Consider the following 27,883-nt stretch of genomic DNA (forward strand, 5'->3'; position numbering starts at 1 on the left):
GCAAGATGATCATGACCTAGACACCGTTTCTAGCTTTGTAATGCTTAGTGTTATGTTTCCTTCGTTACCTCTCCGCTCCCTACAACATGATATATAGTGTTGCTAGTTGCAGGCCATCAATCTTTGCGATGAAACCTCAAACACCATCCCTCCTAGCAAATATTGCTTGGCTAAGTAGGCTTGCTCAACCACTAATTGATAGTGTTGCTAGTTGCAGGTGCCAGCTCGTCCATGTGATAACATGGGCAATTTGATATCATTATATTTAAGTGCTATTTAACTAATGCAGCTATATACTTGGTAAATAACGGAAGGCCTAGGCTTTTGTCGGGTGATTTGTTCCATTATTGTCGCCTTAGTTTCGCCACCGGTGTTTTATTCCATAACTGAGCGCTCAAAACACGTTCGGGGTTGTTATGGGGACCCCCTTGATAAATAGTATAGTGTTAAGACTTGTCTCGCAGGACCCAACTTTGGTGTTAATCTGGTAATAACTTAATAATAAAAAGCATAGGGAATAACTACCCCGAGGAATCTAATCAACCCCATGGGCCAGTGCTCCTCATGAGCGTAGGTCCAAACCTGAGCCACTTGGAAGGCCACCCGGGGCAACTCGGGGATGTATATCCGGCCACTGTACGTAGTGCTCATCCGTTGTGTCCTGAGAACGAGATACGCGGCTCCTATCGGGATCGCCGACACGTCGGGAGGTGTTGCCAGATTTGTCTTACCTTAGAGATATATCTTGCGCATTGGGATTCCGGTGAGACTTTGGGTGTCCTCAGAGTTTAGGTTTTCCTCTATGGAATCCGACGAGATCATGAGTTTCGTGGTACATGATTACTATGCAGCCCATTGTAATTTATGATGAACTACTTGGACCACCCCTGGAGGGTTTAATCTTTCGGAAAGCCATGCCTGTGGTTATTTGGTAAACATGGATATTTTGTTAACATTCGGTTCTAGGCAACTTAAAGTAAATCTAATAATACTACCAACTGAGTGTGTAACCGTGATTGTCTCCTTCAGAGCTCCTTCTCTGATCGAGAACATGGTGGGGTTATGATTGACGTAAGTAGGTGTTCAGGATCACTTAGTGATCAACCTAGTCTTCGACCGTCTTGTGTAGGCCACCATATGACAACCCTGTTCATCATAACATAGCCACCATATAAGCTTAGGTTGCTGCAAACTCATACACTTATCCTTCCTCACCCATTTAACTCAGTTAGACTCGATACCAAGGTCATAGGATTGCTGAGTCCTCGTGGCTTACGGTTTACTACAAATGCCCAGGGGTACTGGTACCCCTGATGCAGGAGCTCCCGATGACAGCCAACTGAAGTGGGAGTTCGATGAGGACAGCGGCAGGCTGTAAGTTACTTATCCGGAGGACTAGGGGCCGTGGTCGTGATCATGGGGCCAGCATGCGGGATTTCATAGCTTTTTCCTGTTTATCTTGTCCGTAGCTGGACTTTTCCATGTTCATAATAATGTGTGGTTGTATGACTGTATGACCATGTACCTTATCATATGGCAAGTGTATGCCCTTCTTGTCACTCTTTTAGTTATTGTATTGTTATGATTATCTCGCTTGGGAAACTGGTAGATGCGCCTCTTTCCCTTTTGAGGCCTCACCCCAAAATAAGGAAAGGGCCGCATCTTAGTCGTTACAAGTTGGTAATCAGAGCCTTACGACCATAGGAGCCTTTGTGTGATCGAACTTGGCTGAGTCGAGTCTAGCAAAAACCATTTCGAGTCTTAGTTATATCGGAGAGTAGGTTTCTTTTTTCTCCTCTTCTATCCTTTGGTGACGTTCACGACTTCTTCTCACTAAAAAAAATCTAGGATCACGCCGATATTTTTGGAATCTATATGATGTCGATCTGACGGAGTTCTGTCTTGCTGGCTCCTGTCTGACTTCATTTCTTCCGGGGAGTGAGCTCCAGGGGATTCTTGAGCACATCGCTATCATTCAGATTTCTTAGTATCTCAGGACGGAGGATGTTTGAAATTGCTTCAATACTAGTAGTGACGAGAGGAGTGCAGCTTCCCCAGTACTCCTGCAGATAGTTCTCGATGTATCGCCACACTTAGTATCGTTGCGATTATGAGGGTCTGTGATAGATGAAGTTCCAAGATTGTGGTTATGTGTTGACGGATGTGATACATTGGACGGGTTAGTATAGGAGTTGAGTGATATATTACTCCTTGTATTCGTGGACCAGATTGCATGGCCGGAAATTTCGAGATTTCTTAGGTGGGATCTCAGGTAGTTACTTATAGGACAATCTTCCAACAGATGCATGATGTGAGGTTGGGGTCTAACATTCAGTGGGTCCGTTTGTTCACGGTCGTCTTACATTGGTTCTCGTTGTGTCTTAAGAGTCCTTGTAGCTTGCTACAACTTGGGGACACTTCGTATGTCATGTGCACTGCCTTGTACATGATGGCTACTATAAGCTCGAGCCCGTGCGATCATATCCACCAAGATATCGGATGGAATCTCTGTCATACGTTTGGTCCGAGCAAACCTAGCTCATACTTGGTTTGCGAGTGGCCTTTAATCTGATGTTGTCGGCAGTCACTTTGAGGAAGCATTCTTACTAATTATTGTTCGAATGCAATCGCTAAGTATTCTTGTTCAGATATTTCTATCTATTGATTCAACTTACCTTGAATGTTTATCTCTGGTCTAACGTGTTGTCAATCTTTAGGATGGCTCCACCAACTCGCCAGAATCCGGGTCGTGAGGGTGCTGATCCTCCGCCTCATCCACCGCCACGTCCTCCTCCAGAGGCATGGCAAGCGATGATGGCTGCAACAAATGCTAACACCCATATGTTACTTCAACTATTGCAAGAGAGGAAAAATCAGCAACAGGGCAATTTCAACCATGGTGGTCATCAATTTGCAACTCGGAATCAATTCCTGGCGAACCAGCCGAAGTCCTTCACGTCTTGTGACCAGCCATTTCATGCTGAGGACTGGATTCGTGACATGAACAAACACTTTGAGTGCAGTAATGTGCGACCAGAGGACTTCGTCAAGTTTGCAACATTTTAGCTCAAGGTACAGGCGAAAGAATGGTGACAACAGTTGAGGGACTCCAGGGGCGGCAGAATAATTAGCTGGGACGATTTCTTCAGAGATTTCAGGCCTCACTATATTCCGTCTAGCTTTGTGGAAGAGATGCGTGAGAAGTTCCAATGCTTGAAGCAAGGTGGATCTTCTGTGTACAAGTACAACATCGAGTTCCATGAGCTGGCTCGGTATGCTCAACAGGACATCCCAGATCAAAAGAGCAAGATTTATCAGTTTAGAGGTGGTTTGAAAGAAGACTTGTACTTGGACCTTGCCTTGCACGATCCCGATGAGTTCGATAAGTTCTATAACTTGGCTCTCAGGGCTGAAGCAGCTTTGCTCAAATTGGAGAATTCGAGGAAGTGTTTCAGAGATTCCTGTTCCTCGCCCTCAACTCAGGTGGTCCAAAAGCAGCAGAAATATTGGGTGTCTCCTCCTCCTCAACAGATTCAGTAGTTCAAGTAATCAGGTGGTCGTGGTTCTTCCCACCCACCTAACCTAGCTTTCCAGCAGAGGTTTCAGCAGTAGAAGCAAGGGAGTCCTCAAGTGCGATTTTGTCCGCTGTCAGAGGTGACTTGTCACAAGTGTGGGCAGAAGGGTCACTACTGCAACAAGTGCACCACTCAGCAACGATTTCCGCCTCCTCCTCCAGTGAAGCTTCTAGGAAATGCAATGGTGAATTTCAATCCTAGCTCTACGCGAGTCAATATGGTGAATGCAGCAGAAGAAGAAAACTCCACAAATGTGATAATGGGTAATCTCTTGGTTAACTATTTACCTGCAAAGGTTTTATTAGATTCTGGTGCATCGCATTCATTCATTTCAAGGCCTTTTGTTGCAAACCATGATCTCGTGACAGAAGAGACTCCTAGGCCGTTAAAAATCATTTCTTCGGGAATGCAAATGACATCGAATGGGTTTGTTCCTCATGTCTCTGTCAAGATGCGTGGCTATTATTTTTTGGCTTCTCCAATTGTCCTTGGCATGTCTGATATTGATCTGATCCTTGGGATGGATTGGCTCTCTATGAACAAGGCATTTCTTGTTTGTCAAGCTAAAGAAGTCAAACTAACTCATCTTTCGGAGGATGTGATTATCCTCGCAGCGCGCGACGACACGATCCGTCTGTTTTCCTTGAATGAGAAGGGCGAGATCTCTCCAATTTCCCAAGTCCCAGTGGTCTGCGAATATGTAGATGTCTTTCCGGAAGAACTTCCAGGAATGCCTCCGCACTGGGAAGTTGAGTTCGTAATTGAGCTTGAACTCGGTACTGATCCAGTAAGCAAGCGGCCGTATAAATTGAGTCCAGAAGAGCTGAAAGAGCTGAACAAGCAGCTTGATGAGAAAGAGCGTCTGGGTCTGATCAGACCAAGATGATCTCCTTGGGGTTGTGGAGTTCTTTTTGTCAAGAAGAAGGATGGCACGGACCGACTATGTGTCGATTACTGTCCATTGCATAAGAAGACGATCAGAAACAAGTATCCACTTCCCAATATCAATGACTTGTTCGAGAAATTGAAAGGGGCTAATATCTTCTCTAGGCTTGATCTTAGGATTTGCTATCATCAGATTCACATTTAGGAAGAGGAAGTTCCCAAGAATGCCTTCAGGACAAGCTTTGGCTCGTATGATTACATAGTGATGTCTTTCGGTCTTGCCAATGCTCCACCGACCTTCTGTCGGATGATGATCTATATCTTATCCCCATTCAAGAATGAAATTGTCTTGTTGTATCTTGATGAGATTTTGGTCTTTTCTGAAACTGAGGAAGAGCATGAAGAACATCTCTGACTTATGCTTGATAAGCTAAGAGAGCATAAGTTCTATGCTAATTTTTCCAAATGTGAGTTCTGGTTGAAGGAATTTGTGTACCTTGGGCACATCATCTCTGCCGAGGGCATCCAAGTTGATCCATCAAAGGTGCGGGCCATTGTTGAGTGGGAACCTCCTCAGAATGTGAAGCAGTTTCGAAGCTTTCTCGGGTTTGCAAGCTACTGCAGAACATTCGTAGAGAATTTCTCCAAGATTGCTAAGCCCCTCTCTAGGCTTCTTCAGAAGAGTGTGAAGTTTGTCTGGTCTCCAGAGTGTCAGTTGGCCTTCGACACAGTCAAAGAGAAGCTCACTTCTACTCCAGTCTTGACTGCTCCTAATGATTCCAAGTCTTATCAAATGTTCTGTGATGCATCTCTTCAAGGTCTTGGTACAGGTCTGATGCAAGAGAATAAATTGGTAGCTTCTACCTCGAGGCAGTTGAAGCCAAGTGAGAAGAATTATCCCACTCATGATCTTGAGTTGGCGGCAGTGGTACATGCTCTCATTACTTGGCGACATCTCTGGTTGGGCATACATGTTGAGGTTTACACCGATCACAAGAGTTTCAAATACATCTTCACCTAGCCTAGTCTCAATCTTCGTCAAACTCGTTGGGTGGAAATGATCCAAGATTACAATCTGAGTGTTGACTACACTCCAGGCAAAGCTAATGTCATTGCAGATGCTTTGAGCAGAAAGGCTTACTGCAACAGTCACATTCTAAAGCCTCTCCAGACTAATCTTTGTGAATCTTTCAGGAAGCTCAACAGTCAGTACCTCAGGGATTTCTTGCTAATCTCCAGATTTCTCCTACATTGTAATACCAAGTCCGACAAGCTCGACTTCCTGATGGGATGGCGAAGAAAGTTAAGATTGGATTGTCAAAGAGCATTCCCAAATATAAGTGCTTCCGTGTTGATGGCAGAGATACCTTGTTCTTCGATGATGGCCTTGTCATTCCGAAAGGGGAGCTCAGGGAGGTTATCATGGAAGAAGCCCATAATTCCCTTCTCTCGATACATCCAGGAAGGTCCAAAATGTATCAGGATCTGAAGCAAACCTTCTGGTGGACTCGCATGAAGCATGAAATTGCCTAGTTCATGAATGAGTGGGATGTTTGTCGTAGAGTGAAAGTAGAGCATCAACGTCCATCAGGTCTTTTGCATCCCTTGCCATAGCCAAGTGGAAATTCAATCATATTGAGATGGATTTTGTCAACGGGTTTCTGAAGTCCAAGAAAGGCAACGATGTTATCTTCGTTGTCATCGCCAAGTTGAGTAAAGTCGATCATTTCTTTCCAGTCAAGGAGTCTATCGCGGCAGCTCAGCTTGCATAGGTTTATACGTTAAGGATAGTCTCATTGCATGGTGTTATAATGCTTATATCTTTGGATCGCGGAAGCATCTTTACTTCCAAGTTCTGGGATTCATTTTAGTCTGCGATGGGTACTAAGATTCGATTTAGTACAGCTTTCCATCCTCAAACAAGTGGGCAAGTTGAGAGAGTCAACCAGGTCCTCGAGGATACGCTAAGAGCCTGTGTGATTTCGTTTGGCATGAAGTGGGAAGACTTCCTACCATTTGCCGAGTTCTCATACAACAACAACTATCAGGCAAGCTTAGGCAAGGCTCCGTTCGATATTATTTATGGCAGGAAGTGTCGTACCCCGCTCAATTGGTCAGAGACCGGTGAGCGTCAGATTCTTGGGAATGACATGATTGCTGAAGTAGAAGAAATGTGTCGTGTCATTCGGGATAATCTCAAAGCAGCACAGTCCCGCCAGAAGAGCTACTACGATAGCAAGCATCATGACATGACTTTTCAGCTCGATGGTTTTGTGTATCTCAAAGTGTCTCCCATAAAGGAAACTCAGTGCTTAGGCATAAAAGGGAAGCTTGTTCCGCGTTTTGTTGGTCCTTTCAGAATTGTTGGCAAGAGAGGCGATCTTGCATATCAGTTCGAGCTTCCTTCCAACTTCTCCAATGTGCATGACATGTTTCATGTCTCTCAGCTCCGGAGATGCTTCAAGACTCCCGAGCGAACACTTGATCTCCAGGATATTGACCTCCAGCACGACCTATCCTACCATGAGCATCCAATTGCAGTTCTTGAAGTGACTGAATGCAAGACCCGCAATAAGTCAATCAAGTTTCTCAAAGTGAAGTGGTCACATCATTCCGACAAAGAGGCCACTTGGGAGCGCGAGGATCACCTCAGTTCCGAATTTCCAGAGTTCTTCAAGTCCTAGATCTCTGGTCGAGATCCTCTTGTAGTGTGGGAAAGTTGTAGCAGCCGAAGTGCTTTCTTTCCCCTTTTGTAAGCTTTTCCATATGTGGCAGCCATGTTGCGGCTATGTTATGGAGTGGAGTATGGTTTATCATTTCTTGTGCATCTCAAGCATCATGGGTGTCTTCCTTGTTCCTTTTGACTTAGTCTTGTCCTTGGTGTTGTGCCACCCTGGTGATGTGGTTGCATGTGTCTTGGATGTTCTTGTGGAGTGTGGTGTGGGTGCAACAAGGAACCTTCAAAATCTTAGTTGCACCAAGGACCAAATAAACCCCTCTCTCCTTTCTAACTTGAGTCAGATTTTAAGTTTCTGTTTGGCCCATTAAAAATGTTCAACATCTTTGAAAACTACTTAAATATTTGTGGGTGACAACACTCACCTATTTGAATTATTCTTCCTTTGTTTTTATATTTAAAACAGGGCCAATATCGGCTAAAACCGATTTTTTTTTGCTTTGCTCAAAATTGCCCCAGCTATTTTTATAAATAGGGACTCATTGTTATTTTCCAAAGAATATTTTTCCTTCTCATAAACCCCTATCCTTTCCTGGTTTAATTTCTTTTCAAACCGGTTGTTTTAAAAGAAAGGATATGCATGTGTTTATTTCTTTTAGGAGCAAATAGAGTGAGTTGGCCCAGTTTCCCTGTAAGGTCCATCTTCCCTTTCCCTCTAGCGCAGCCCATCTCCCTCTCCTTCGTCCTCACGCCATTTTCTCCCCTGTTTGCTCTCCGTCAGTGGTGCGTGAGAGAGAGATCGCCGGCGTGGCTCACGGACGTCGAGCCGTCGTCCCTTCCACTCCTATTTAGTGCATCGGCATGCGTTCTCCGTGTAGGGATTCCTCTTCTTTCCCCATCACGCCGCCAGCCTCATCTCCCTCCTTCATTTAACCTGTACAGAGGTAAGGTTCAGAGGTTCAAGCAGAGAGACAGGCCGGCGATCCCCGTTGTTCCTTCGTTGCCGGTAGCCCCTCCGTGGAGGCCGAGGTGGTAGGGAGGATGCTGGATCCTCCCTCCATCCATTCCCCCCTCTAGGGAGCCGGATCCCCTCCTCTGCCGTCTCCTCCATGTAGACATCATCAGAGATGGAGCGGAGCAGCAGGTCGTCGCAGGCCGCCCCGTCTCTTCTTCCTCTTCTTGGCGTCGAGCTCGTGTCTAAGACCCCCATGGTGAGCGCCTCCTCCTCCTCTTCTCTTCCCCCGCGCTTAGGATCCCCTTCAACACGTGTTAGTCGCCAGCGTCGAGCTCTGCTTGGCCCAGTGCAGCATCCCCGTCGCGCCGCCGTCGTGGGCAACCTCCTAGCGAGTTATCCCCGGAAATGGGTCCCCAAGGAACCCCACATCCCTCATCCTAGGTTACCTTGTCGGATAGTCGCCGAAGTGGACGCTGGTCTGCCTCCCCTGTTTCGGTCGTCGCGGTACCTGCAGAGGCATGAGGTTCTTCCCATAAGGGCAACACCCCCTCCTTTGTTCAGAGACGAAGGCATAGCCTGGCGGTAGCGTGTGTGCTTGGAGTGCATGTGGGAATGGGTTCGATCCCCCTTCCGCACCTTTATTTTTATGCCAGTTGATTCCTCGCTGCCTTAGTAATTTTTTTCCCTGAGTGTTGTAGCTTAGATGTCATGCCCTGTTTTGAGCCTTGTAACAAGTGGGGTGTTGTTCTGTTGTGGCTGCTACTATGGTAGAAATGGTAGCGGGTGAACCCCTCTACAACTTCGGGCCAATATTTTGTTCATAGGTATTTGCATGTTAGATTTACACCTTGTCAAAGTTGGCACTTGCCTGAAAATGAAAGATTGTGAAAAGCTGTAATTTTCACTAAGTGTGGTGATCTGGTGCTATTTTCTTGCACTGTTGTCATGAGTGTATTTGCTTTCCTGTTGGTAATTATCCCAAGCAACAAACTAATGTTTGTTAGATGGTTTGTTTGTCTAGCTCTCTGGAAAATTTCATGCCCAGATACCTCCTGTAGATATCCTTTTGGAGGCTGCAAAATGCTTGAGAGCATAAGCAGCTGGTGAAAATCTGTAATTTTCACTAAGTCCCAATCTTGGATGTCTTGTCCAAGGTTGGGGCTGTATATCTTTTGATGTGAGAATCCTTTGCCTTAGCTACTTGTTAGAGGTTGTAATGTTGTTGGTTGGTTTCCGTTTCATGTCTTGTTTGAATTAATTAGATGGTTGCAGCTGCTATTGATCTTGTGGTCAAAGTGATTTGATGATGTTAAAAACAGGTCGTGTGTCAAACTGGTTTTGAGCATGTGTGAGCTATGGTTGATGGTTTTGTGAGTTCTTGAACACCATTCCACTTGGAATTTGGGGCTTGTTCAAATGGAAACCCGGGTTCACCAGTGAGTGCCATATAATTGTGTTTGTTCTTGTTTTGTATCCGTAGACCTTCGTAACTTGTTTTGAAGTTTCCGGTTGAACCCAAACTCCATTCACGACGTTCTTTATTGGTTTTTTGCATCGTTTTCTCGTGATGCATATGATTCTGCCATGTTCATGCATGTCAACATAACTTAAGTGAGGTTATGTCTAGAATATAAACACCTCAACTAATGCACATGACAGTGACTAGATTAGTGATGCATGCCCTCTTCATCACACATGCATCATATTGATTGTTGCATTATGTTTTTCTCGTGTTTATTTGCTGTTATTTTCCTTTGGGTAGCATGGGGAACGTAGAGCGAGTACGTGGATTCCGGATAGTTCGTGCAGGAAGAACAAGAGCAATTCTATTCTGAAGAAATCACAGGCAAGATGATCATGAACTTGACACCGTTACTAGCTTTGTTATGTTTAGTGTTATGTTTCCTTCGTTACATCTCCACTGCCTACCACATGATATATTGGCCATCAAACTTTGCCATGAAACCTCAAACACCATCCCTCCTAGCGAATAGTGTTTGGCTAAGTATGCTTGCTCAACCACTAATTGATAGCATTGCTAGTTGCAGGTGCCAGCTGGTCCATGTGATAACACGGGCAATTTGATATCATTATATTTAATTGCTATTTAATTAATGCAGCTATATACTTGGTAAATAACGGAAGGCCTAGCCTTTTGTCGGGTGATTTGTTCCGTTGTTGCCGCCTTAGTTTCGGCTACCGGTGATTTATTCCATAATTGAGCGCTCCTAACACGTTCGGGGTTGTTATGGGGACCCCCTCGATAAATCGTATAGTGTTAAGACTTGTCTGGCGGGACCCAACTTTGGTGTTAATCTGATAATAACTTAATAATAAAAAGCATAGTGAATAGCTACCCGGAGGAATCTAATCAACCCCATGGGAGGGTGCTCCTCATGAGCGTTGGTACAAAACTGAGCCACTTGTGGGGCCACCCGGGGCAACTCGAAGGATGTCTATTCGGCCACTGTACGTAGTGCTCATCCGTCTTGTCCTGAGAACGAGATACATGGCTCCTATCGGGACCGTCGACACGTCGGGAGGTCTTGCCAGATTTGTCTTACCTTAACGATATATCTTGCGCAATGGGATTCCGGTGAGATTTTGGGTCTCCTCAGAGTTGAGGTTTTCCTCTAAGGAATCCAAAGAGATCACGAGTTTCATGGTAGAGGATTACTATGCGTCCTGTGGTAATTTTTGATGGACTAGTTCGAGCACCCCTGTAGGGTTTAATCTTTCAGAAAGTCGTGCCCACGGTTATGTGGCAAACATGGATATTTTGTTAACATCCGGTTCTAGACAACTTAAAGTTATTCTAATAAAACTTCCAACTAAGTGCGTAACCGTGACTTTCTCCTTCAAAGCTGCTTCTCCGATCGAGAACATGATGGGGTTATGATTGACGTAAGTACGTGTTTAAGATCACTTAGTAATCAACCTAGTCTTCGACCGTCTTGCGTAGGCCACCATATGATAACCCCGTTCATCATAAGATAGCCAGCATATAAGCTTATATTGCTGCAAACTCATACACTTAACCTTCCTCACCCATTTAACTCAGTTAGACTCAATACCAAGGTCATCGGATTGCTGAGTGCTCGTGGCGCACGGTATACTACAAACGCCCACAGGTACATGTACCCCTGATGCAGGAGCTCCCGATGACAGTGAGCTGAAGTGGGAGTTCGATGAGGACAGTGGCAGGTTGTACGTGACTTATCTGGTGGACTAGAGGCTGTGGTCGTGATCATGGGGCCAGCATGCGAGATATCATAGCTTTTCCTGTTTGCCTTCTCCGTAGCTGGACCTTTCCATGTTCGTAATAATGTGTGGCTGTATGAATGTATGACTATGTACCTTAAAAGATGGCAAATGTATGCCCTACTTGTGTTTCTTTCAGTTATTGTATCGTTATGATTATCTCGCTTGCAAAACGCGTAGATGTGCATCTTTCCCTTTTGAGGCCTCGCACCCAAATAAGTAAAGGGCCGCATCTTAGTCTTTACAGAGGGTCACGCTAATATCATCTTGACAAGTAGAGCTAAGCATAGTAGCATGAGCATAATGATGGTATAAAATCAAAGGTTTATGAAAACCCCGTCGGGTGCCACTAATGCCCGAGGGTGATGATGAGTTAGGTGGCCACTTTTGGAGAAGTGGTGCACCGGGTATTTTGTGTGTGTATGGTTTCGCAAAATGGGATTAGATTTATGATGTGTCGACCGTCCCAACCTTACATGTACAACCACATTACCCCTTTATGGGACGGGGCTTTGTTGATTACTCTGGTCGATGCTAGCAAAGAGCCACATTACTAGTGGCGGGAGTGATGTGTCGTCACTCTCATGATTGGGTCGTGCTAGGTAGGGCGACTATGCCATTTTTACGTGTTCCAGGCACACCGTTGTTCCCCGCATGGTTGATACTTTCCAGAGTCGGTGCTCGTAAGATGTACAACATGTGGGATGGGTACCAATCGAGTGGACCTCTTTGTCTAGTATCGTCAGGGGAAAGGCATTGATCGGGTACTTACCTCGGGTATGTTATATACCACGAGTGGTGGATGACACGGCAGTTTCCTGGATCTCGTGGGTCCGGTGTACTACCTCTCGAGAGTGTAAAACTATTCGAATAGCCATGTCCACAATCCAAGTGTGTGTGTTTGTGTTTAATGGTGTTATCTGAGAAAGAGTTGATATGACCAAGTTTGGTGACTTGGCATATCGGGTGAAACGGAGTGTTCAGCCCTTGACAGATATATTGATATCTGTAACCTGTTCTTCTAAATACCATCTAGCTTATGTGCACATATATGATCATGTTTATTTAGAATTAAGCTGCTATCCACCAATACTGCATATTACTTGTTAGCTTACCAACTACATTATCCATATCATTGACTGTTTGCGAGTACATTCAATGTACTCATTGGCTTTCCACTGTTATTTCGTTGACCAGGTATGAGAGAACAAGATATGGTTAAGAGTAACTTGGTGACGTTCCTGCGAGGTAGGACCCTTCCCAGACAGAATGCTTGTAGGTTAAGGCTGATGGCAGGGGTTCACGCTTTCGACCAATATTTCCGCTATTGGTCAAGTTTGGTGTGTTGGCCCTTAAGGCCCTATATATGTAAGACTTGACCAAAACGGTCATTTATTGTATGAAACAGTATGTATGGATGTAAGACTCTTGTTATTCAGTTCTATGTGTTCGGTGAGCATTGATCTCTGGGATCACTGAGCACGTTCATTCGGTGATCTCGACCTGTAAGTCGGGGTTCCCACAAGGGACCCCAGTCTCTAGTGCACCGACAGGAGCCCCCGGACCTGGGCCATGCACGCACGCGGGGCGTTTCTAGGCCATGCCCAAAGTAGTGCATGGGCTTCCTTGGCAGGGGACTCTATAGCTTCGGAGCCGTTGCAGACGGCCCTCCACCATGTCGCGCATCAAGGGCGCGAGGTGGAGAAGCGCGCATACAATAGCCTCCCCACCTCCTGACGCGTTACTGCCACTCATGAAGCATGCATAGTAATGGTCAGGAAAGTGGCGTTCGTGGCCATAAAGGCCTCAGTCGGGGCAGGGCCCGCCCCCGCATGCATTGTTGCTACGGGGCGGTTCCCAGTTAGCCCGTGATCATGGGTGATTGGGTGAGAGGGGCGACGATTTCTGGAGTGAGGGGAGCTAGGCCCTCGTGCCCCGCCCTATAAATTAGGAAGTTTGTGAGGGGGTTTTGCTCATCCATCAACTCATGAAACTTTCACCACCCGCACCTTGCATCAGCAGAATCTTCACAAGTTCCAGGTGGCGCTCGCACCTAACCATGGCTAGGGGACAAGGGAGGCCACAATCGGCCCCCTGAGCGGCAAGGGGATCCCACTCGGATCATGCCACGACTTCAGATGTCATAGCTGCGGAGGGCGGCGCGAGCAACCGTGGTCGTGGAGGGGCGAGGGGCCGCAGTGGCGGAGGGGCGAGGGCCGGGGGAGGCGGAGTGCTACTCCAGCACCTCCGTCGTCTCCTCCGCGGGGTGGGCATTCGGGCGGGACGGTGCTGGAGTTTGTCGTGGAACTGCACGGCATCCCTTGGGGCCATTTGCACCTCCCTCGCCCCTTCGCTAGGGCGATGGAGGCCGCCAAGCCCCCTGTCTTGTTGTTGCGGGCATACGGTTGCCCCCACGGTGCTATGCAGGTGCACATGGAGTACCCGAAACACTGCTGCATGTTGCTCGGGCGGGGCTGGAAAGCCTTCGCCCGCGCCCACAGCCTCGAGGATGGGCATATCCTCCGGTTTAAACTAGCAGAGGATAATATGCTATCTGTCAAGTTTTATGGGCGCTCAGGGGTGCGTCGCGGCAGCTGCGAAGAGAGCTCGAGCGGTGCCGAATGATAGCGACGAGGAGGACAGCGGCGACAGTGGCGCTATTGGCAGGTCAGGATCTTGGGGGTCTAGTTGGAGTACAACTCCCAGAGCTTCGACTAACTGTCGCCCTGCCACCAAGGCCCGCTCACGCCTCTCCCCCTCCCGGTGGGGTAACTCTGTCGGAGCCGGCATCGACGCCTCGTCTTTGAGGAGGCATGATCGCGGGCTCCGGATTCTTCATCCCCTCCGGTCGCCCTGTCCTCTGCCCCCGTGTCCTCCGTGTAGTGCTGGTCCAGGAGAAACCAGTCCGGGTTGCACTGGGGGTCGTCCCGCTTTTTGTCTTCTCGAACTTCCGTCCGACGAGCATGTCCCTCGCCAAAAGACAGTACCATAGATCAGAGTAGAAAAAATCATTCATGTAATATCTCTGAGTTTGTTTCAAACAAATGAATGAAATGTTGGTTCCTTTGCGTCTGAACCTTCCCCTTGTATGATATATCTTTTGCATTTTCTGTAAGTTTTCCGGCATGACTGGTCCTGCAGCTAGTGCTTTGAGGAACGCCTTAGCGGTTCGCTTGAGGGGTCGTTACCGGCAAGGCTCCTTGCCACACTCAATGCAACCGTTAGATCGTCGAGCGCGGCTCGAGCCGAAATATGGTGATGTGTTGCCGCTTAGTCTGTTGAACAGGTTCGAAACAGTGTGAAGGGGCTCTGTGGCCGTTCAGGTCGTTGAACTAGTTCAAAAGAGAATTTGGGCGCACTGATCCTCACAAGGTTCCATCTACGCGTAGGTTTCTCAAACAAGGTTTGGGATCTTCTAGAAAAGAAACAAACTATCTACTCTGAAATCTCATCTGAAATATGTATCACTTATCTATCGTGCCGCGACACTTCTCCCCGCGGCGCTTGGATCCTTTGCCGGGATGTCTGGTCCCCGACAAGCAGGAGACTATACCTTCCCGACAACTTCCTCTCTGGCAAGGTACTTGCCAACAGTTCTTGACTATCATACAGAAGGGGGATTGCCGAAGCATAACTCATTGTCCTGTTTTGCCAAGCCGTGCTGACGGAGCCCCCGAGCGCACCTTTGGCAATGACATGGTGCTGTCGGGGGGGAAGCGTTTCGGCTGGAGGGTGCGCCTGGGTTCCGGGGCATGTAGGCGCATTCTCGATGGTTATGCACCTCTTCGTTGAGGTGCGTCGTCCGGAGTATACACCGGAGTCCTTGCCGAAGCGCCCAGGCACACTCGATAGCAACATACTGTCCCGGAGCGGGGCGTCAGCCTTATGCCTTTGAGCCCAAGGTGTCCATCTCCCTAGCCTGCATTCACGCAACAGGGCGCCCGCGCAAGCGTTAGGAGGCCGTCGTGAATTAGAGCGACCACCACTTCGCCCTGCTTCGAGGGACCATAGTGGTGCGCTCAACTTTCCAAGATGTTTCGCGGAACTTGCTTCAATCCGCAAAAAAACTCTCAACCACCACTCCTCCTACCTGGCGCGCCAAAGATGTCGGGAAAACCGACACCCATGGGAAACTCGAGGAGTCCCTTGATAGTTCGGTGGGGAGAGAGAGGTATGGCGTCGAGAGCAGAGCTAGCGATCAACACGAGCAAGGTATTTTACCTAGATTCGGGCAACCTCGCGCGTAAAACCCTACTCCTGCTTAGTTTGTATTATGTGCTTACTATAGGCTGATTTGCTACAGTAACTAAGTAGGTGATTAGGGAGTCTCCAATCCCAAAAGGTACAACCCTTAAGAATGAGCCTTGGGCCTTCTTTTATAGGCAAAGGGGTCACCAATAGTGTGCTCACGGGGTGAATAGTGAATAGTATTCACTTCTCTACGCCTTGTCTGGCTCCTGACCTGCCGCAAGGTGGCGTGACACATACCCTGGTGAATCGACACCTGGATTTGTGGTGGCAGATGAGGGATGTGCTGGAGCAGTCGGATTGTGGTAGAAACGGGTGAAGACATCCGGCGAGCGAAAGGGGCTTATTGGCCTGGAGCCTCTGTCGGATGACTTGGTCACCTTCCCGGCAAGGAGGGCTTTACGGGGGCTTGAACACTTTCCCGTCAAGGAGGGCTTGCCGAGGCCTCACGATTCTGTGCGAGCCTTCCCGGCAAAGGGGGGCTTGTCGGGGTCTTGCTAATCATCGAGAGTCTTCCCAGCGAAATGGGATTACCGGGGCCTTGGGGATCTTCCGGCAAGGAAGGCTTGCCTGGACCTTGCATCTCAAGCCCTTGTACCCTACGCCCCACGAAGATAGGGATGGGTGTGGCCTTGGTGGGTCTTGGATTGCCTTTCTGTTGTTCTTCCCGGTGCACAACTGTTAGGGGTGTTGCTGATGCCCGTGCACAAGTCTGGGGCACAAGGGACCACAGTCTCTAGTGCACCGACAATCCTGTACTATGACGATGCCTTCTCACTCTACGGTGCCGGGGCAGGTGTGCTCCTCATCGCCCCCACCAGAGAGCACCTCAAGTATGTGGTCTAAATAAACTTCCCCTGGGAAGAAGTGACCAACAACACCACTTAGTATGAAGGGCTCCTCGCGGGACTCATAATCGCATTGGTGAAAAAGGCCAATAAGGATTATGAGAGCCCGTTGATGGAGGCATACGTAGAGGAAGTGAGGAAGTTGGAAGAACACTTTGACGGGTTGCAGTTAGAACATGTGCCACTTGCAAAAACAACATCGCCGATCACTTGTCCAAGCGTGCCGCGTAGAGGCTTCCTGTGGAACTAGGGGTGATTTTCCTTCACCTCAATCTCTCATGTCCCCCTCGACGATGGTCAGGAAGAGAACAAAAACTGAACTCCGACAAGCATTTCCCGGTAGAGCTTCCAGAAGACCCTTGTAGAGAAGTTGTCGGAGGCATTTCTGTTTTGCCTGGAGAGCTACTCCCTCCCGCAGAACCCCAGGTACTCGCGGTAGAGGCAAGCGCTTTCGCGGACACGGAAGTGCCTTTAGTCCTTTGTGTGGAGCCACATGCTCTGGTTTGGGCACAACACATCGTCCAATTCCTTCAGACCGGAGAACTTGCCGAAGAACAAGAAGATGCCAAAAGAGTAGACCGTCGGTCTAGTATGTACCATTTGTTGATGACACTCTGTATAGAAGAAGACCCAACGGTGTGAAATTAAGGTGCATCTTCCAGGAAGAAGTACTGAGGCTGTTGGGAGAGATCCATGGAGGCATGTGTGGGTCGCACATAGGATCAAGGGCCCTTGCTGGGAAAGCTTTCCGCCAGGGTTTCTATTGGCCTAGAGCACTCCAAGATGTGACTCAGCTAGTCACCAACTGTGAAGACTGTCAGTTCCATGCCAAGAACATACATCAGCCAGCGTAAGCCCTCCAGACGACCCCTCTATCCTGGACCTTCTCGATATGGGGGCTCAATATCCTCGGAACCTTCCCCCGCGCTGCCCGGGGTTTCGAGTTCTTGTATGTAGCAATCGAAAATTTGACGAAATGGCCTGAAGTAGAGGCAGTAAGAAAGGTGACCGTGTAGTCAGCTATGAAGTTCATGAAGGGATTGGTGTGCCGCTTCAGAGCACCCAACAAAGTAATCACAGAAATGACACCCAATTCACGAGCTAAGCGTTCATGTAATACGTCCAAAGACTTGGAAGCAAGGTCTCCTTTGCCTCTGTTGAAAACTCAAGGAGCAACGGGCAACTCGAGAGGATGAATGCTGAAGTGGTGCAAGCCCATAGTACGAGAAGTTTCGATGGACGGCGTAGATATGACAAGTGCTGGATTGATGAGCCGCCAGTGGTTCTTTGGTCCCTCAGAATGATACCAAATCAAGCTAACGGCCACACACCTTTGTCCCTAGTATATGAGTAAGAAGTAATTATCCCCGCCAAACTCATATACGATTCACCTAAAGTGCTTGCCTATGATGAAGTGGAGCAACCGCCGCTGCGGTATGGTGATGCCACGCTCCTCTAGGAAGAACGTCTCCGGGCTGCTACGTGTGTTGCACGCTACCAGCAAGCCATGTGCCGCTACCATAGGCACAGTGTCCACGCCCGGAGCTTTGAGGAAGGCGACCTTGTCCTTAGGCGCGCTTAGTCCACCAAGGGTCCCAACAAGTTGAGGCCAAAGTGGGAAGGCCCTTACGGGTAGTACGAGTCACCAGGCCTAGCATAGTCCAGCTGGAGACCGAAGATGGCTCCAAGGTGCTTAACTCATGGAATATTGAGCATCTTCGTAAGTTCTACCCCTAAGGCACGGTTGTCGGGCCCAGTCCCCGGCAACCACCTTTTGTACAAGCCTTGCCGAAGTTGCATGTAACACTTTGTACATAGCCATACATAGACCATGTGCATAAATAAGGCTAGGCATTGCATCATGTCATCATTTGCATATGCATCATGCATTTCGCATTTACTTGTGTTATGATATCACTAATGCCCTAGGTTACCAATTATTAAGAGTGCTAGATGGGCTTGTAGTCCTTGTGACTTGGTGTCCCGTCTTCTCAAGAGGACGGAGCCTCACCTTTGCTCTGTATGTTTTTCCTCTAGGTGAATAGGAGACATTGCAAAGCGAAGGACAAAGAACCATGGCACCGTCTAGCGGGCTTCCCCCAAGGAGATAAGTTCAAACTACCATATCTTGAGTATTGTTCTGTTCTTTCCCTCTAGGAAACCCTTGCTGCTCCTTTTTTGGTTGTGTGCGATGGAACACTCTGCATGATAGGGTCCCTTGTCGAGATATGCCGTCGTTTCGCCTCTCGTCGCTCATTAGGCTCGAAGGAGGGGGAGGACCGCACCGATACCGATGAGAGGCCTTGCCTGGGGCGATGATCGTCTGTCGCCGAGGGGCTCGCTCCCCCTTCGACACTTGCGCCTTGCGCCAACCCGGACAGGAACCCCATGTGACGAAAACATGCAACACAATACGAATAGAAGGGCATAGGTATAGTACTCGAGGAAAATGAACAACGATCATTTGAAGCACAATTGCTCCAATGGGTGCTTTTGGTGGCACCCCGATAGAGCACCGACGCACACCCGTCCCAGGATAAGACCGGACGCACGCCAAAGACATGATACAACAATTCCAGGCAAAAATGTCTTTATTAATATAATGGAGTATTACAATATTTTTGCTTACAACAATATTACACAACTCCAAATCTAACTAAATGGCATTAGAGGTCTTGAATCAACGACAACAACATCTTTGGTTGGGCACCATAACTCGCAGGACTGGCTGGGTTACGATCTAGAACAACGAGTCTTCTCCTCCAACTGGCCACGTGCAAGGCCAGGTGAGTACTTTGAATGTACTGGCAAGACAACCAAATGCATAGCATCCAAACAAGCAGATAACAAAGTTATACCTACAATTATATAATAATGATTCTAGGCATGGCCTGGAATTAATAGGAAAACATGAATAACGTATAGTATGGCGTGGATTAAACATGTAATCTACCTAACTAGCATGGCAAAGATCACAACAGGTGCTTAAATTACTTAGGGTTACTAGATACCAACTTACTCTCTTCTAGGTTGTTCCACAACCCTCGATATACTCGTAATCCAACCTGAATGGATTAAAATCACCTCCAAATCACATATTTATATGACTACTCATCATGTAGCCATCTCTTGGCTAACATATCATGTTATCGACATCCTCCGTTGTTCACATAGGATGAGTTCTTCCATCATTACTAACATTGATATGGTTGACCACCTACTGAGGTATAGTCGGGCCGTCCAATACTGTGGACTCGGCTATTCGAATAGGTTTCACACTCTGTAGAGGTTGCACACTTTACCCACACTATGGAGCACTGACCCTGTAATCTCGTTCGAGTGGACCAGTGTTGCTCCAACGAAACTTGCCTGACCCGTTACTCTTCCATCGTACCACCGGCATTCATCCTGCCCAGGAGTCCTGCCCTGGATGTCCCTGCGTCCACATGACACCTGCCACTGTCGTGGCCAAACTAAACCGTCCCAAACAGGGACGCCGGCACAAACAACTTAACTCGCTCACAGGGTTATCACCGCCTACCTGATCAGGGTAGCACGCGTGCATAACCATCCGTATTTGGAGGTACCGGTGAAAGAGCATGCAATCATACCAAGTCAAGGCCGTCCCATATCGGCAAATCTCGGAGGGCTCAATAAGGGGAAAAGGGCAGAATAGTCATTTTTACTGTGCAAACACATTATGAAAATCATACTATCGAAACGTGCTCACCGAGACGAAAGCGTGGGCATTGGTTTTACCTCAATCGGACTATGGACGCAGAGTTATGAGCGTTCATTCGTTAAGCTATAAAACAAACAAAATCTGTCCATTTCAGCGCTTAACGGGTGAGCGTTCACTATTTAATGGCTTCGGCCGGCTTGGCTAAACCAGAAGGCGTACTTCCGAATATATGCTTTCGGTAAACCGAAAGCACACTCTACCAAATATGCTTCCACTTAAAGGGATTGGGCCCAGCTGTCGGCGACACATACCTCCTCGTTGTGCGGCTTACAAGTGGGCCCCGTCGGACCTCCCTCTCTCCTCCTTACCTCTCCTTCTTCCTCCCTTGATCGGGGCAGTAGCAGCGATAGGTCGGCGCCGGCGTAGCTGTTGCCTCATCGCTCTCGAAGGCCGGCCGACAAGCGAAGGAGCTTGGTCGAGCCTCACCACGCCTAGTGGTAGCTGCCAGGTCTCGCGGAGCGGCTTGTGGCGTCGTTGCCACTCACCATTATACAGCGGCTGACGGGCCGCACAGGAATTGCTCCGGTGGGCTTCCCTGGGGAAGTGGAGGGAGGTGCTGGATCACGGCAGCTTAGGGGAGGCCAGGGGCGAGGGTGGAGAGGAGGGAAAGGGCCAGGGCGCCGAAATTGGTCACGGGAATCGGCAGTAGATACCTCGACCATTGGAGGGCTATGGATCTCCAGGAGCTTGGGGATGCATTTGAGAACTTGCTGGTTCACGGCAGAGGCTCGGGGAACGCTCTTAAATAGATCCGGGGAGAGGTTCTCACGACGCCTGGAGAAGCTCCGGGAACCATGGCGAGATTTCGACGGGACTCACCTCCAGGAGCAAGGGGACGTGGGGGGATGGCTCTAGAGGGTGCGCGAGGCAGTGGTGAGCTTGCCGGCACCTCGAGACAAGCTAGAACCCGCTGGAGACGCGCTCCCGACAACTCAAATGCATAGAGCTCGGATTTGGCACGCTCTACACGTGGTCACCATGTGTCCATGGCATTGCCACGCCACACTTCCTGCCAAAGGATGTCTAGGGTCTTCTCCACACTGCTCTGAGTTGACCTATGCATCTAGACATCACTAAGGAGCAATGGTGTGACCACTCCTTGCTCAACAAGAATCCAACAACAAGTGTTTGATCTATGAAGTGGCCACCACAATGCTCCTCTTGGCATGATCCTTGGCTGAGGTTGACCACTCACTAAGGTCACTATCCTGGCCAAAATTCAGCACAAACAAATAAGTCTAGGGTGTACTTCCTTATTAACTTGGCAATCTGACCAGAAATGAAGAAGGTGATGCTGGGGTCAATTGGCTAGATGGTAGTGGCTGAAATTTGGAGGATATTAATGATTTAGGCATATGGAGTCACTGTAAAAGGTTAATACCATTTGCATAAGTATAAATGGTACTTCCTTCAGAGTGCTCCAATCTGGACAGAAAATTAGATAATTTGCTGAGGAAGTATGGATTTATGGAATGGGCTATATTTTGGTGGACAAGGGTAATTTATCATAATGAACTACCCTGCAAAATTTCAGCTCAAGAGAAACAAGGAATCAAGCACTTCCTTTGCAAACAGGAAATCTGGACAAAATTTGCAACGGGATGTTGTTCTTAATTTTTGAATTGGGCAACTTGATATTTTGATGGAAATGATGAATATATGGATATTACAAGCTCCACAAATTATTTGGAATTTTTCCTAGCTACCAAAATGCTAGTTCCTTTGGAAAGGCCCCAAAATGCAATATTGGCTTTTGATAATTGATCACAACATATGCATCATTGGACTAATATGTTTTCCAAGCATATTTTAGAAAAAGTTCAAAAGATGCTATAGCTTAAGGTTTATGTGGAGATGGACCTGGATGCTAGAAAGGAAAAATATTGGCTCAAGCATCAAGCTAGAAGACTCTTCATTTTATATTTGTGAGAAATCACTTTTGAGTCCATGGGAAAGCCAATACCATTAAAATGGGTGATATAGTAAAATGAACTGATTGCTCAAATGCTCAAAGTTAGCCACTAAAACACTCAGTCATTTTCCCACATATCCACTCTGTCAAGATCCATATACGCAAAATTCAGTGTCAACAACATTTCCATATCGCACACACCGAGTTTGACCTTAGATAGAAACCCTAGCCATTCCCACAAATCGGTGCAACAGAAACCAAGTCGGTGCTACCGAGTTCAGTGTGACAAACATTCTGTTGCCAAGATACACAAAATTGGAATTTCCGAGTTCGAATATCGATGCCACCGAGTTTGTCCATCTCACCATTAGTCACCTTTTCGTTGCCACCGAATTTCGTATATCGGTCTCACCGAGACTCAAAAGTTCACACTTTTAGTGCTAATCGGTACCACCGAGTTTTCAACTTTAGTGTCAACGAGTTTTCCCTTTTATGTGTACCGGCTGGATTTTGGGTGCTGCCTATATATACCCTTTCATACACCTCTCATTCGTGGGTGAAGCACTCAGAACAGACACTTCATTGCCAGATCAATTTTCTAAGAGAGAACCACCTAATCATGTGTTGAGACCAAGATATTGCAATCCTATCATTTGAAACTTCATCTCTACAATCCCCAAACTACTTTCCACCAAATCAATCTCTCCTACTCATGCATATTCTGTGAGAGAGTGATTTGTGTTGAGGAGACTATCTTTACAAGCACAAGAGCAAGGAGTTGATTGATCTACCACATCTATTAACTTTTGAAGGGTGGTGCCTCCTAGATTGGTTATGTGTCTCTTGGGAGCCTCCTACTTTGTGTTGTGGATTTGAACTAAGATGCTTGTAAGGGCTAGGAGATCGTCTACTTCATGAAGATCTATGATGAGTAAATCTAGTCCTCCATGGACGAAAGCCATGGTGGAATTGACAAGTCCGCTTCTTTGTGGACCCTCCGTGGGTGGAGCCCTCCGTGGACTCTCGCAGTCGTTACCCTCTGTGGGTTGAAGTCTCCACTAACATGGACGTATGATAGTGCCACCTATCGGAACCATGCCAAAAATCGCCGTGTCAACCTCCCGCGTTTGATCTCCCTACCTTACTTCTCTACTTAACACTTGCATGTTTTACTTTCTGCTACTATACTATTGGAATAGCATGTGTAGGGTGTACTTTACTGGTTATAACTATTGTAGTTGCCTCTCAAGTAAAATTGGGAAAAGGCAAAAAAATTATCTTGTCAAGTAGTCTAATCACCCCCTGTAGACATACTTTCGATCCTACAAGTGGTATGAGAGGTTTGGTCTCCATTTCATTGGTTTAACAACCTAGGAGAGTGTGGCATCTACTGATGGAAATTATCATCATAGATGTCCATATTTCGATGACACTAATTTTGCTAGTTGGAAGCATAAAATGAAAATGCATATTTTTGGCTTTAATTCTTATTTTTGGGCTGTTATTCGTGTTAGCATGCAAGGTAACCTCTTTTGATTGAATATTGTGATGCAACAACTAATGAATTGAAGATGTTGCAACTTAATGCTCCAGCCTGCGACATGATCTTCAACTGCCTATGCCCCAAAGAATTCAACAAAATGAGTTGTCTTGAGAATGCAAAAGAAATTTGGGATACTTTGGTTATATGCACGAAGGTACTGATTTTGTTAGAGAATCTAAGTTGGATGTGCTTCAGAGTCAGCTTGACAAGTTCAAGATGAAGGATGGTGAAGGTGTCATTGAAATGTACTCTAGGCTAGCTCTCATCACCAATGAGACTGCCGGCTTAGGAAGCGAAGAGATGACCGACAAATTCATCATCGAGAAGATACTTAGAGCTCTCGATGGCAAGTATGACATAGTGTGCAAATTGATCCAAATGATGCCAAATTACAAATATCTCAAGCCAACTGAAGGTATTGGTAGGATTGTTGCTCATGAGATGTCACTCAAGGACAAAGATGAGCTGCACAACAAGTCAAGTGGTGCTTATAAAGCTTCATGTGATGCTCCCGCTACTTCAAAGGATAATCTTGTCACTGGTGAAGAGACAAGCCTCATGGTCAGTAAGTTCAACAAGTTCTACAAGAGTAGAGGCAAAGAGGGAAGCTCAAGTCCGAGACATGAAGAGAAGAATTTTTCTAGTTGGGAACGAAACTTCTACAATTGTGGGAAGCCCGGAGACTACTCAAATGAGTGCTCGGCTCCCTCCAAAAGAAGGGAAGATTCACCTCGAAGACAAAGTTCAAGATATGAGTCACCTCATAGAGAGAGAAGATCACTATGAACGAAGACACTCCCGGAGAGGTAAGGAATCAGAGAAGAAGGAAAAATACACCAAGTGTAGTTCAAGAAGAAGACATCAAGCTCATGTTCGTGAATGGGTGTCTGGCACTGAGTATGATGACCACTCCGAGAGAAGCTATCACTCCAACTCCAATAGTAATCAAGATGAAGGTGTTGCCTGCATTGCACTTGTTTCCACCAACTCCTATAACTTATTTGATTCACCAAATGAGGGAGTCGGAAATTGCTACATGTCTAAAGGCGCAAAGTTATCACATCTGAGTATCTTAATATTAATAGTGATGAGGATGACTCTTCAGGAGAAGATGACTTGCTTCTTGATAAAACTAGTGATTACACTTGAAATGAACTTGCTAATTATCATGCTAGTGAAGAGAAATCGAATGATGATGATAAGAAAGAAATTGATCGACTATATCAAGAATTAGTAACTGTTAAGTTAGCTCATGAGACTACTCTATAAGATCATAGAGAGCTTGCAAGAACCCATGAGAAGATATGCTTCGAGAACCTCAACATGGAACAAGAGCATGAGTTCTTAAAAGTGATCAATGATGATCTTTGAAAGACGAGTTCTTCTTATCTAGACAAATGATTACTCTTGTCCAACTTTGCTCAACAAGTTAAACCTAGGAACACTAGTAATAAAGGCAAGAAGGTTACTTCATCTAGTAACAACTATGCTAAAGCTAAACCCAATAATGTTGTTGATAGTAGCTCTAGTGATTCCACTAACGATTCTCTTAGCCAGACTTGAGCAAGAAAATGATATATTGAAATGGATTATAGAGAAAGGTGTCTTCAAGAGCCTTGTCGGAAGTAAACAATTCGAGGAAATTGTCCGCAAGCAACTAGGACATCGGTAGAAACAAGGTGTTGGCTACTTCAATGTCAACGGAGATGATTGGGAAGAAGGTCCATATCCTACTCCTGAGTTTGTTCTCCAAGAAGAGAAGTGTGATCCCACTCCTCCCAAAGGAACAAGCTCACAAGATGGCCTTCTACCACAAGTCCCCAACGGCAAGGGAAAGCTTCAAGATGACATTGACATATTTGAAGAAGAACCCCAAGCCAAGGTGGGTTCCCAAGGACACTACTAGCTCTTCCTGAATAAGTGCTACCACAACTCCAAGAATTCCCATCAATTTTATGTGGATGCCCAAGAGGAAGAACAAGGGATGTTCTTGAGGGGTGATTCCGCCAATGAATTTCGCTCTTATTTATTTTGGCAAGAAGTATTTGCAGTCAACCTCAACCATATTTATTAGTTCAAGGAGTCACACATTCCCTCAAAGGTAAGCAAGCGACAAGGTAATTAATACATCTTTGGACATCATACCATTTGTGTTTCACTCCATGTCCATAGATATTCTTGCATATGTTCCTCTTCCTTTGGGACTAACCCATGTAGGTGAGAAGATTATGAAAACAACAAGGATTTCTCCCAACTCAAGATGATGTTCATCATCATTGAGCATCCACCACTACTTCATCTACTTGAAGTCTTCTACAAGAAAACCCAAGGTTAGTTGATCCCTCTGAGTGGGGATGTCATATAAAGGGGGAGCTTTACTCTGAGACTTGAGTATAAGCATCTCCGAAAGATATGAACACATCAATGCTTATGTAAAAGTGGTAACCCCACTTGTTATTAATGATGAGTATGACCTATGATCAAGTACTCTTACTTGGCTCTGATGTCAATATTCTCATATATAGATGACTTTGTCGTCTCCCAAGTGCTTTATAGCTGCTAGGATGTTTGTGCATGCTCAACATGTTTTTCTCTATCATTCTTATTCTGTGAGCATGTTGGTCTGCCTGTGTTTGATCATCCGAGGACATCCAATTGTTGTTATTTGGCTCTTGATTTATCTTTTGCCAATTGGATGGACAAGAATGCCTAGAACCCTTCTCTAGCTATCTATGCTATCTCATCTCAAGTTCTATTCTTGATTCATCACAAAACATGAACACGCAGTTGTCGATCCCTCTGTCTGAAGGTGCACTTAGAGTAATGTATCGTCAATGGTTGACCTCCAAAACCTATGTGTGAATGAACTCGGTGAAACCAACTTCACAAACTCAGTTCCACATAATTCCAGAATTGATCTAGGTTTTCCATCACGGTACTATGGAATCATGAATTCGGTTCCATCGAGTTTCCCTGTCAACTTACAGTAGAGGAACTCGGTGACGCTGATTTCATAATCCCGGTGACACTGACAACGAATGGGTATATATTCCAGTGGACCGAACCTTTGATTTCACTTCAAGAAAGTCGTTTCATCCCAAAATCCTACGCTTCCTCTAGACCCTTGGTCGCCGCCCTTGAATTCCCGAGCGTCTCCGTCGCTGGGAATCGCCGCCGCCGACGTATTCCTGACCGTTGTCGCCGTCGTAGCCAGTCCACCACCGAGTTAGGGTATTGTTCATATCTCCTTTGCATTCCTCCATCTAATTCTTACGAAATGGGAAGATTTATCCAGAAGCCACCGTGTCCATCCTCTCCATACACCAGATGAATCCATATATTAGACACCTAAGAAATTTTTAGGGTTAACCGTCCACAGACCCAAGCTCAGTGCTTCCGAGTTTGAGAACTCGGTGCTACCGATTTGGCACCTAGGGATACTGAGAATGAACTCGATGAGACTGAGTTCTCGTTTTTGGTTCCACCGAAATGATGACCAAGTGTCCGTTAAGTAGTTCATGTGTCTGAGTGACTCGAAAAGTTCAAACCCGGTTCCACCGATATGTGTTCTTCAGAAAGTTTAAACTAAGGATTTATGTGTTCAAATTTTCAAAACCATCTGAATTTTTGTGATGCTCATCTTTTTTGTCTTTCCTATATCAACTTCAGAGGTTTTGCTGTTTGCTGCTGAGTTTCTGCTTGCGTGTCAGATATGTGTGGTTCAAAAGATAGTCAAAATGACTTCATAGAGCAGAGAGTAGAGATGGACTCACGCACTAGTCTTGAGAAGTATGCCTCTAACCCAACTTCTCCTAGCTCCCATGGTTTGCCTATGGTTGCCATCACGCAAAGGAACAAGCTAAATTATGATGAAGAGGACTCAAACTGTATGCCAAAGGAAACTTCAGCTCCTCCATGGAAGGCTGACAGGAAAGTAACGGCTACCCCTACTGATCTGAGAGCAACCGAATACGCCAGGAAGAGCAAAGCTCAGACCAGTGATGTACGTGGCAAGAACGATGGTGTGAAGAGGCGCAGGAAGAGAAGTGTTCATGTTGTTGGGGAGAAAGACTTCAATGTATGAAAACCCAAAAGCTGCTGAGGAAGAAGCTCCTGAGGAGATGCAAGTTCCTCCCAAGAAGAAGAAGCTAATGGATTATGCTATGAAATATGCTCCTAAGCCTCTTGCCAAAGCAAAGAAGGTTGTAGATCCCAGAAGGACTACCAAGGACATAAA

General features: G+C 46.6%; 1 pseudogene; it reads left to right on the forward strand.

Annotated features, from left to right (window-relative positions):
• Positions 1 to 3,000: 3,000 nt before the first annotated feature.
• On the forward strand, positions 3,001 to 27,730 carry LOC123408845 (annotated as a pseudogene).
• Positions 27,731 to 27,883: the final 153 nt, after the last annotated feature.

Source organism: Hordeum vulgare, chromosome 7H (assembly GCF_904849725.1).
Source record: "Hordeum vulgare subsp. vulgare chromosome 7H, MorexV3_pseudomolecules_assembly, whole genome shotgun sequence".
In the NCBI taxonomy this organism is placed as follows: Eukaryota; Viridiplantae; Streptophyta; class Magnoliopsida; order Poales; family Poaceae; genus Hordeum; species Hordeum vulgare.